We start from the raw sequence: 11,191 nt of genomic DNA, 5'->3' as shown, positions 1-11,191 counted from the left end.
AAGCTTTCGTGACTGCAGGTATTCATCTTCTTGATTCTTTCGGTAAAGTCAGCACGAAGAAGGGAAGTAATACAATAATTAAAATAAAACGCGGAAGTGGCTGGGGCTTATTTTTGGCGGCGGTTTGTAAAGTAAATAAATAATCGCGTCTATACAAAGCACCTCACAGCGTTGCGCGTGTGTCTCTAATGTTTTAAAAGTTCATAAAATTAACAATCTTCTTGGTTCTTTCGGTAAAGTCACGTAGAAGGGAAGTAATAAAATAATAAAACATAATAAAATGAAATAATTCTCACGACGTTTCGGCTACAACGCAAGCAGCCGTCTTCAGGTGAAGAAACGTCGTGAGAATTATTTTATTGTGTTTTATTTTTATTATTTTATTACTTCCCTTCTACGTGACTTTACCGAAAGAACCAAGAAGATGAATCCCTGCAGTCACGAAAGCTTTAAATCGAAAATTAACAATATTAACAACATTGTCACAGTTCGTTTTTTCAGTAACAGCAACAACAGCAGCAGCATCAGCAACAACAGCAGCAGCAACAGCAGCAGCATCAGCAACAGCATCAGCAACATCAGCAGCAGCATCAGCAACAGCAACAGCATCAGCAACAGCAGCAGCAACAGCAGCAGCAGCATCATCAGCAACAACAGCATCAGCAACAGCAGCAGCAACAGCAGCAACAGCATCAGCAGCAGCAGCATCAGCATCAGCAACAACAGCATCAGCAACAGCAGCATCAGCAACAGCAGCATCAGCAGCGGGAACGGGGTGAACGACAAAGGAAGAGCGGCGATGTCAAACGAGGAGGACGCGGCGATCCCCGTCCGCGTGGCCGCGCGCTGCCGCCCCAATGGCGCCGCGGGGCTGCGGGATGGCTGCGTCCCCTGCGTCACCGTCGCACCCGGCGAGCCGCAGGTGAGAGACACGGAGGGAGAGCGCGAGAGAAAGATCCGGACACATTAATTCTAGATTTGAAGCTTTCGTGACTGCAAGGATTCATATTCTTAGGTTTTTTCGGTAAAGTCACCGTGTAGGTAAAACATCAAAATTAATGAAACTAAAATGAAATAAAAATCACGACGTTTCGGAGGCAACACGAGTCTCCGTCAGCAGGTGGGACCGTCACAGCCGAATTAGCTGCATCAAGTGAGGCAATGACTCAAGATGTAATCCCTTATAAGCAAGTTGCTTGCTTACTCACTGATGTAGCTAATTCGGCTGTGACGGTCCCACCTGATGACGGAGACTTGTGTTGCCTCCGAAACGTCGTGATTTTTGTTTCATTTTATTTTCATTAATTTTGATGTTTTACCTACCTGGTGACTTTACCGAAAAAACCTAAGAATATGAATCCGGACACATTCCCATCGGCGAGCTCCTCCGGCAGGCGAAGGCTGCGTCGGGCAACAAAACGGACACCTTTTTAACAGGTCCCTGCGGGGTGGGCTGGTAGGAACGAATAACCAAAGAATATAAACATAATGTATTATTACACTTGTTTAGCCAGGAAAGCCTCACTGAGTCTAAAGGTTTTTGTAGGGTCCTGCCAAGTGTTTGCAGTAGGGGGCGATGTTGCTACACCTAATCGGACGATACGAAGGGAGAGATTGAGGCCAAATTCTAGACTTTAGGCCTAGCTGTAGGCTTTAGGCCGCTGTGAGTTGATTTTTAATTTAAATGTTTTAATTATTAAAAACATCAGGGAATGTAACATTGTTAAACATTAACTCCCTTTCACACACGCGGGGGTACGATACGAAGGGAGAGTTTGAGGCCTAGTTGTAGGCTTTAGGCCTAGCTGTAGGCTTTAGGCCGCTGTGTAGGCTTTAGGCCGCTGTGAGTTAATGTTTAATTTAAATGTTTTAATTAAAAGCTATCTCAAGGAATTAATAAGGGAATGTTACACTTGTTTAGCCAGGAAAGCGTCACTGAGTCTAAAGGTTTTTGTAGGGTCCTGCCAAGTGTTTGCAGTAGGGAGCGATGTTGCTACACGGACGGACGGATGGACGATATAATCTATTGTGGGCTGGTTCACTTCATTTCCTACCAGTAAAATCTCGGCAACCAATCAGCGAGCGTCTTCCCGGTTCAAATTGACCAATCGCAAGGGCGAGTACGCGAGACCCCGCCCCTTCGCCCCACCCTGAACCCCCCTGACCCCACCCACTCCGAGGTTAAATCGACCAATGGGAGGGACGCACGGACGTGACGTCACCGGAAGTAGACACCGATGCGACTTGTTTTCTTCGACGCGTGGAAGTCGTCTACCGGTGGCGGTAGATGTCTTCCGGTGGCGGTAGATGTCTTCCGGTACTGGTAGATAATCTTCCGGTGGCGGAAGATCTCTTCCGGAACTGGTAGATGATCTACCGGTGGCGGTAGATGTCTTCCGGAAGAGGTAAATGATCTTCCGGTGGCGGAAGATGTCTTCCGGAAGAGGTAGATGATCTACCGGTGGCGGAAGATGTCTTCCGGAAGAGGTAAATCATCTTCCGGTGGCGGAAGATGTCTTCCAGTACTGGTAGATAATCTACCGGTGGCGGAAGATGTCTTCCGGAAGAGGTAGATAATGTTCCGGTGGCGGAAGATATCTTCCGGTACTGGTAGACACAGACAAAGGTCCCCCGTGTAGCCTCTAGCAGCTGAAGGGGCAAGTGCTGTCAGTAGCGATTAGCAGCGCCGATTAAGGTAGACGCAGACAAAGCTCCCCCGTGTAGCCTCTAGCAGGCTCTAGGGACAAGTGCTGTTAGCGAGTAGCAGCGCTACCTATGAAGGCTACCGGCACTGTGGCTACACACACAGAGGGGGTGGGTGGCCAGCACCACGCCCGGCCGCCTTTGTCTCTCCCCCAGTGCTGGCGATGTTTATACGACACACACCGCTCATTTGAAAGTCCCTCTCAGTGTGGGGGGGGGTGGTGGGGGGCTCAATCAAAAGCACCACAGCGTGTTACCAGTGACATTTCAATCGCGTCTTAGAAATGCAAATGTTTCCAACCCACGCTGGGTGGGCATTGCGGGTGGCTATGAGATGTTGACGACCTCGCCTGGTACACAGGAGGTCGTGGGTTCGGTCCCGACCCTGACGATGTCTGCTGTTTATTTGGAGTCTGCGTCTCTATTATCATCATCACGGTGGCTATGAGATGTTAACTACCTCGCCTGGTCCGCAGGAGGTCGTGGGTTCGATCCCGGAACCTGACGCCTGCTGCTGCTGTATATTTGAAGTCTGCGTCTCTCTCTCTCATCATCATCATCACGGTGGCTATGAGATGTTGACGACCTCGCCTGGTACACAGGAGGTCGTGGGTTCGATCCCGACCCTGACGCCTGCTGCTGCTGCTGTATATTTGGAGCTTGTGTCTCTCTCATCATCATCATCACGGTGGCTATGAGATGTTGACTACCTCGCCTGGTGTGCAGGAGGTCGCGGGATCGATCCCGGACCCTGACAATGCACACAGACACACACACAGACACATAGAAACACACACAAAGACAGACACATGGATACACACAGATACACACACACACATACACACACAGACAGACACACGCACGCAGACAGACACACAGACACACACAGACAGACACAGATACATAGATACACACACATACACACATAGATACACACACACATACATAGACACACAGACAGACACATGGATACACACAGACACACACACAGACACATAGAAACACACACAAAGACAGACACACAGACAGACACATGGATACACACAGACACACACACATAGATACACACACAGACAGACACACACAGACACACACACAGACAGACACACACACACAGACACACAGACACATAGATACACACAGACAAAGACAGACACAGACAGACACACATAGATACACACACACAGACACACACAAAGACAGACAGACACATGGATACACACAGACAAACACACATAGATACACACACAAAGACACACACACAGACAAACACACACAAAGACAGACAGACACATAGATACACAGACAGACACACACACACAGACAAACACACACAAATACAGACAGACACACACACAGACACACACACAGACAGACACAAAGACACACACACAGACACAGACAGACAGACACATGGACGGACGATGGTGGACTGAGCCGTGGTGGTCGCGACGTTTCGGGCACGGACCTGGAAATAATTGACACCCGCGGTGTGAGGGAGGGAAGACCATCACAGACAATGAGTCGAAAGCAAAAGTAATATTTATTAAATATCCCTCCAAAATAAAACAATCATCATTATCATCATCAACAAATCCTCTAGCAATCCGTGGTGTGTATATATAATGCATAAGTGTCAATATATCACACGCACGCGTGTGCATGTGTATATGTATCTGTGTGTGTCTGTGTGTGTGTCTGTGTGTCTGTCTGTCTGTTTGTCTATGTGTCTCTGTCTGTGTGTGTCTTTGTGTCTCTGTGTCTGTGTCTTTGTGTGTCTGTGTGTGTCTGAGGCTTTGTGTGTCTGTCTTTGTGTCTGTGTGTCTCTGTCTGTGTGTGTCTCTGTCTGTGTGTCTGTGTGTCTCTGTCTGTGTGTGTCTGTGTCTTTGTGTCTGTGTGTCTCTGTCTGTGTGTGTCTGTATGTGTCTGTGGCTTTGTGTGTCTGTGTGTGTGTGTGTGTCTGTGTCTTTGTGTCTATGTGTGTCTGTGTCTTTGTGTCTGTGCGTGTCTGTGTCTTTGTGTCTGTGTGTCTGTGTCTCTGTATGTGTGTGTCTGTGTCTCTGTCTGTGTGTGTCTGTGTGTCTGTCTGTGTGTCTCTGTCTGTGTGTCTGTGTCTTTGTGTCTGTGTGTGTCTGTGTCTTTGTGTCTGTGTGTGTCTTTGTGTCTGTGTGTCTGTGTCTCTGTATGTGTGCATCTCTGTGTCTGTGTCTTTGTGTCTGTCTTTGTGTGTGTCTGTGTCTTTGTGTATGTCTGTATCTTTGTGTCTGTGTGTGTCTGTGTGTCTGTGTCTTTGTGTGTGTGTCTGTGTCTCTGTGTCTGTGTCTGTGTGTGTCTGTGTATTTGTGTCTGTCTTTGTGTCTGTGTGTGTCTGTGTGTCTCTGTCTGTGTGTGTCTGTGTCTCTGTCTGTGTGTGTCTGTGTCTCTGTCTGTGTGTGTCTGTGTGTCTGTCTGTGTGTCTCTGTCTGTGTGTCTGTGTCTTTGTGTCTGTGTGTGTGTCTCTGTCTGTCTGTGTCTTTGTGTCTCTGTATGTCTGTGTGTGTCTGTCTGTGTGTCTGTGTGTCTCTGTGTGCGCGTGCGTGCGTGTGCGGTATAAATGCCGTGGGGGTTTTTTGGGGAGGGAGTTCAAGATTTTCTTTACAAGAGAGAGGAGAGAGAGGAGAGAGAGAGAGGAGAGAGAGGCAAGGGTTTGGGGGGATCGCTGCGTGTGGGAATTTAATAATTCAGTCGCGATACAAATGACACAGACAACGAGGAGAGGTGCTTGCGCGTGTTGAATTGTGACCATTTGTCACGCCGAGTCCACGAGAGATGGGGGGGTGGTGCTGTTGGGTCCAGTGCCGGATGAAGCTAGAGCAGGTCCTGTAGCATTTGCTGTTACTCTGGTCAACACACTTTTTTCTGGCACGAGGTATTCCAACGGTTTTAAGGTAATTTTGGGGTGCCGATTCCAAATTTGGCATCAGTCTATCACATCAGGTTTTTGAGATATCAAAGATTGCATTTTCAATAAGAACTGCGGAAGAAAAATATTAAATAAATGTGGATATCTACATGAAATGATATTATAAACACACTATGCTAAAAATGCAGCACCATGTTTTAACACTAAAGCAGTCACTACCTCGCAACAACTTGCAATCATAAGTGACGGAGTTAATTTCGGGTAAAATAATTGAAAATAGGGTATGCCGATAGCATAAAAATTAGATGTGATGGAGCAAATCTGAGGTCAGATTTGGAATCGGCACCCTGAAATTCGTCTAGAACAGCTGCAAAAGTCCAGGCCAGAAAAAAAAGTGTTTTTTTTGTTGACCAGTGTTACAGATTTGAGAGAAAAAAATATTAAAAGACAATTTGTTTTTAAATTTTGTTCAAATTTTCTTGCCGTGTTTTTCACACCTGATGATGATTGCTTGTGTTGCAAATACTCACGTCGTGAGCATTTTATCGTTTTAGAATTTTTTAAATTATTTTATTGTTTCCCTTCTACGTGACTTTACCGAAAGAACCGAGAATATGAATCCCTGCAGATACGAAAGCTTTAAATCAAATTTAGTTTTTTTTACTTGCGTAGTAAAGTAATTTTTTTAATGTTTTCATTTGCTATACAGCCGGATGGATAAGACGAATCGGTAACCTTAAACACCGCGGTCGTTCGTAAAAGCTGAAGGGCAGTATAGTACTATAGCAATAGAGCAAGTGCAGAATCACCGAACCGAAATTGAGTGCTACTAGGGTAATGAGACATTGTTACGTAGCATTAGTAGCTACTTGTGCTACTAGGATAATGAGACACTGACAAGTAGCATTAGTAGTTACTTGTGCTACTAGGATAATGAGACACTGACAAGTAGCATTAGTAGCTACTTGTGTTACTAGGATAATGAGACACTGACAAGTAACATTAGTAGCTACTTGTGTTACTAGGATAATGAGACACTGACAAGTAACATTAGTAGCTACTTGTGTTACTAGGATAATGAGACACTGACAAGTAACATTAGTAGCTACTTGTGTTACTAGGATAATGAGACACTGACAAGTAACATTAGTAGCTACTTGTGTTACTAGGTTAATGAGACACTGACAAGTAACATTAGTAGCTACTTGTGTTACTAGGATAATGAGACACTGACAAGTAACATTAGTAGCTACTTGTGTTACTAGGATAATGAGACACTGACAAGTAACATTAGTAGCTACTTGTGTTACTAGGATAATGAGACACTGACAAGTAACATTAGTACCTACTTGTGTTACTAGGTTAATGACACTGACAAGTAACATTAGTAGCTACTTGTGCTACTAGGATAATGAGACACTGATAAGTAACATTAGTAGCTACTTGTGTTACTAGGATAATGAGACACTGACAAGTAACATTAGTAGCTACTTGTGTTACTAGGATAATGAGACACTGACAAGTAACATTAGTAGCTACTTGTGTTACTAGGATAATGAGACACTGACAAGTAACATTAGTAGCTACTTGTGTTACTAGGATAATGAGACACTGACAAGTAACATTAGTAGCTACTTGTGCTACTAGGATAATGAGACACTGACAAGTAACATTAGTAGCTACTTGTGTTACTAGGATAATGAGACACTGACAAGTAACATTAGTAGCTACTTGTGCTACTAGGATAATGAGACACTGACAAGTAACATTAGTAGCTACTTGTGCTACTAGGATAATGAGACACTGATAAGTAACATTAGTAGCTACTTGTGTTACTAGGATAATGAGACACTGACAAGTAACATTAGTACCTACTTGTGTTACTAGGTTAATGACACTGACAAGTAACATTAGTAGCTACTTGTGTTACTAGGATAATGAGACACTGACAAGTAACATTAGTAGCTACTTGTGTTACTAGGTTAATGAGACACTGACAAGTAACATTAGTAGCTACTTGTGTTACTAGGATAATGAGACACTGACAAGTAACATTAGTAGCTACTTGTGTTACTAGGTTAATGAGACACTGACAAGTAACATTAGTAGCTACTTGTGTTACTAGGTTAATGAGACACTGACAAGTAACATTAGTAGCTACTTGTGCTACTAGGTTAATGAGACACTGACAAGTAACATTAGTAGCTACTTGTGTTACTAGGATAATGAGACACTGACAAGTAACATTAGTAGCTACTTGTGCTACTAGGATAATGAGACATTGACAAGTAGCATTAGTAGCTACTTGTGCTACTAGGTTAATGAGACACTGACAAGTAACATTAGTAGCTACTTGTGCTACTAGGATAATGAGACACTGACAAGTAGCATTAGTAGCTACTTGTGTTACTAGGATAATGAGACATTGACAAGTAACATTAGTAGCTACTTGTGCTACTAGGTTAATGAGACACTGACAAGTAGCATTAGTAGCTACTTGTGTTACTAGGTTAATGAGACACTGACAAGTAACATTAGTAGCTACTTGTGCTACTAGGTTAATGAGACACTGACAAGTAACATTAGTAGCTACTTGTGCTACTAGGATAATGAGACACTGACAAGTAACATTAGTAGCTACTTGTGCTACTAGGTTAATGAGACACTGACAAGTAACATTAGTAGCTACTTGTGCTACTAGGATAATGAGACACTGACAAGTAACATTAGTAGCTACTTGTGCTACTAGGTTAATGAGACACTGACAAGTAACATTAGTAGCTACTTGTGCTACTAGGATAATGAGACACTGACAAGTAACATTAGTAGCTACTTGTGCTACTAGGTTAATGAGACACTGACAAGTAACATTAGTAGCTACTTGTGCTACTAGGTTAATGAGACACTGACAAGTAACATTAGTAGCTACTTGTGCTACTAGGATAATGAGACACTGACAAGTAACATTAGTAGCTACTTGTGCTACTAGGTTAATGAGACACTGACAAGTAACATTAGTAGCTACTTGTGCTACTAGGATAATGAGACACTGACAAGTAACATTAGTAGCTACTTGTGCTACTAGGTTAATGAGACACTGACAAGTAACATTAGTAGCTACTTGTGCTACTAGGTTAATGAGACACTGACAAGTAACATTAGTAGCTACTTGTGCTACTAGGTTAATGAGACACTGACAAGTAACATTAGTAGCTACTTGTGTTACTAGGTTAATGAGACACTGACAAGTAACATTAGTAGCTACTTGTGCTACTAGGATAATGAGACACTAACAAGTAACATTAGTAGCTACTTGTGCTACTAGGATAATGAGACACTGACAAGTAACATTAGTAGCTACTTGTGTTACTAGGTTAATGAGACACTGACAAGTAACATTAGTAGCTACTTGTGTTACTAGGATAATGAGACACTAACAAGTAACATTAGTAGCTACTTGTGTTACTAGGTTAATGAGACACTGACAAGTAACATTAGTAGCTACTTGTGTTACTAGGATAATGAGACACTAACAAGTAACATTAGTAGCTACTTGTGTTACTAGGATAATGAGACACTGACAAGTAACATTAGTAGCTACTTGTGCTACTAGGTTAATGAGACACTGACAAGTAACATTAGTAGCTACTTGTGCTACTAGGATAATGAGACACTGACACGTAACATTAGTAGCTACTTGTGTTACTAGGTTAATGAGACACTGACAAGTAACATTAGTAGCTACTTGTGCTACTAGGATAATGAGACACTGACACGTAACATTAGTAGCTACTTGTGCTACTAGGTTAATGAGACACTGACACGTAACATTAGTAGCTACTTGTGTTACTAGGATAATGAGACACTGACAAGTAACATTAGTAGCTACTTGTGTTACTAGGATAATGAGACACTGACACGTAACATTAGTAGCTACTTGTGCTACTAGGATAATGAGACACTGACACGTAACATTAGTAGCTACTTGTGTTACTAGGATAATGAGACACTGACAAGTAACATTAGTAGCTACTTGTGTTACTAGGTTAATGAGACACTGACACGTAACATTAGTAGCTACTTGTGTTACTAGGATAATGAGACACTGACAAGTAACATTAGTAGCTACTTGTGCTACTAGGTTAATGAGACACTGACAAGTAACATTAGTAGCTACTTGTGCTACTAGGATAATGAGACACTGACAAGTAACATTAGTAGCTACTTGTGCTACTAGGTTAATGAGACACTGACAAGTAACATTAGTAGCTACTTGTGCTACTAGGTTAATGAGACACTGACAAGTAACATTAGTAGCTACTTGTGCTACTAGGTTAATGAGACACTGACAAGTAACATTAGTAGCTACTTGTGTTACTAGGTTAATGAGACACTGACAAGTAACATTAGTAGCTACTTGTGCTACTAGGATAATGAGACACTAACAAGTAACATTAGTAGCTACTTGTGCTACTAGGATAATGAGACACTGACAAGTAACATTAGTAGCTACTTGTGTTACTAGGTTAATGAGACACTGACAAGTAACATTAGTAGCTACTTGTGTTACTAGGATAATGAGACACTAACAAGTAACATTAGTAGCTACTTGTGTTACTAGGTTAATGAGACACTGACAAGTAACATTAGTAGCTACTTGTGTTACTAGGATAATGAGACACTAACAAGTAACATTAGTAGCTACTTGTGTTACTAGGATAATGAGACACTGACAAGTAACATTAGTAGCTACTTGTGCTACTAGGTTAATGAGACACTGACAAGTAACATTAGTAGCTACTTGTGCTACTAGGATAATGAGACACTGACACGTAACATTAGTAGCTACTTGTGTTACTAGGTTAATGAGACACTGACAAGTAACATTAGTAGCTACTTGTGCTACTAGGATAATGAGACACTGACACGTAACATTAGTAGCTACTTGTGCTACTAGGTTAATGAGACACTGACACGTAACATTAGTAGCTACTTGTGTTACTAGGATAATGAGACACTGACAAGTAACATTAGTAGCTACTTGTGTTACTAGGATAATGAGACACTGACACGTAACATTAGTAGCTACTTGTGCTACTAGGATAATGAGACACTGACACGTAACATTAGTAGCTACTTGTGTTACTAGGATAATGAGACACTGACAAGTAACATTAGTAGCTACTTGTGTTACTAGGTTAATGAGACACTGACAAGTAACATTAGTAGCTACTTGTGCTACTAGGATAATGAGACACTGACAAGTAACATTAGACGTAGGGGAGGCTCAGGACCGGCTCAGAAAGTGTCTCTGGCGGCGTTGGCCACGAGCGGGAATGGAACTCGGCTGGTCGGTGCGGAGCGCTGCGCTCAGCACGTCACTGCCAACAACAACAAACTTGAACTCTGACCCCGCCCTCTGACGTCACCGCTCAGCGTGACCTCATCGGCGTCAAACGCCACGGGGAGGTGTGCCTTGTTAGTGACGTCATGTGACCAAGGTATTCACCCAACTCACGCGCTCTTGAGCGTGACGTCACCTCCGCTCGGCCGATGTCTGTTCCAGTGCCAATCCTTATTTGGGCA

General features: G+C 43.0%; 1 protein-coding gene across 1 annotated transcript in view; it reads left to right on the top strand.

The window, feature by feature from the left end:
- The first annotated feature begins 786 nt into the window (after positions 1-786).
- Positions 787-11,191, top strand: part of LOC133339193 (zinc finger protein 208-like) — a 44,806-nt gene continuing 34,401 nt past the window's right edge. Inside the window, exon 1 of the mRNA XM_061547347.1 lies at positions 787-922. The gene's annotated coding sequence lies outside the window, so the exon portion shown is untranslated. The remainder of the gene's footprint in view (positions 923-11,191) is intronic.

Source organism: Lethenteron reissneri, unplaced genomic scaffold (assembly GCF_015708825.2).
Source record: "Lethenteron reissneri isolate LAM-NWPU_2019-01 unplaced genomic scaffold, ASM1570882v1 scaffold_1643, whole genome shotgun sequence".
NCBI lineage: Eukaryota > Metazoa > Chordata > Hyperoartia > Petromyzontiformes > Petromyzontidae > Lethenteron > Lethenteron reissneri.
The sequence above is the reverse complement of the archived record's forward strand: the minus strand, read 5'-3'. Positions and strand labels throughout refer to the sequence as shown.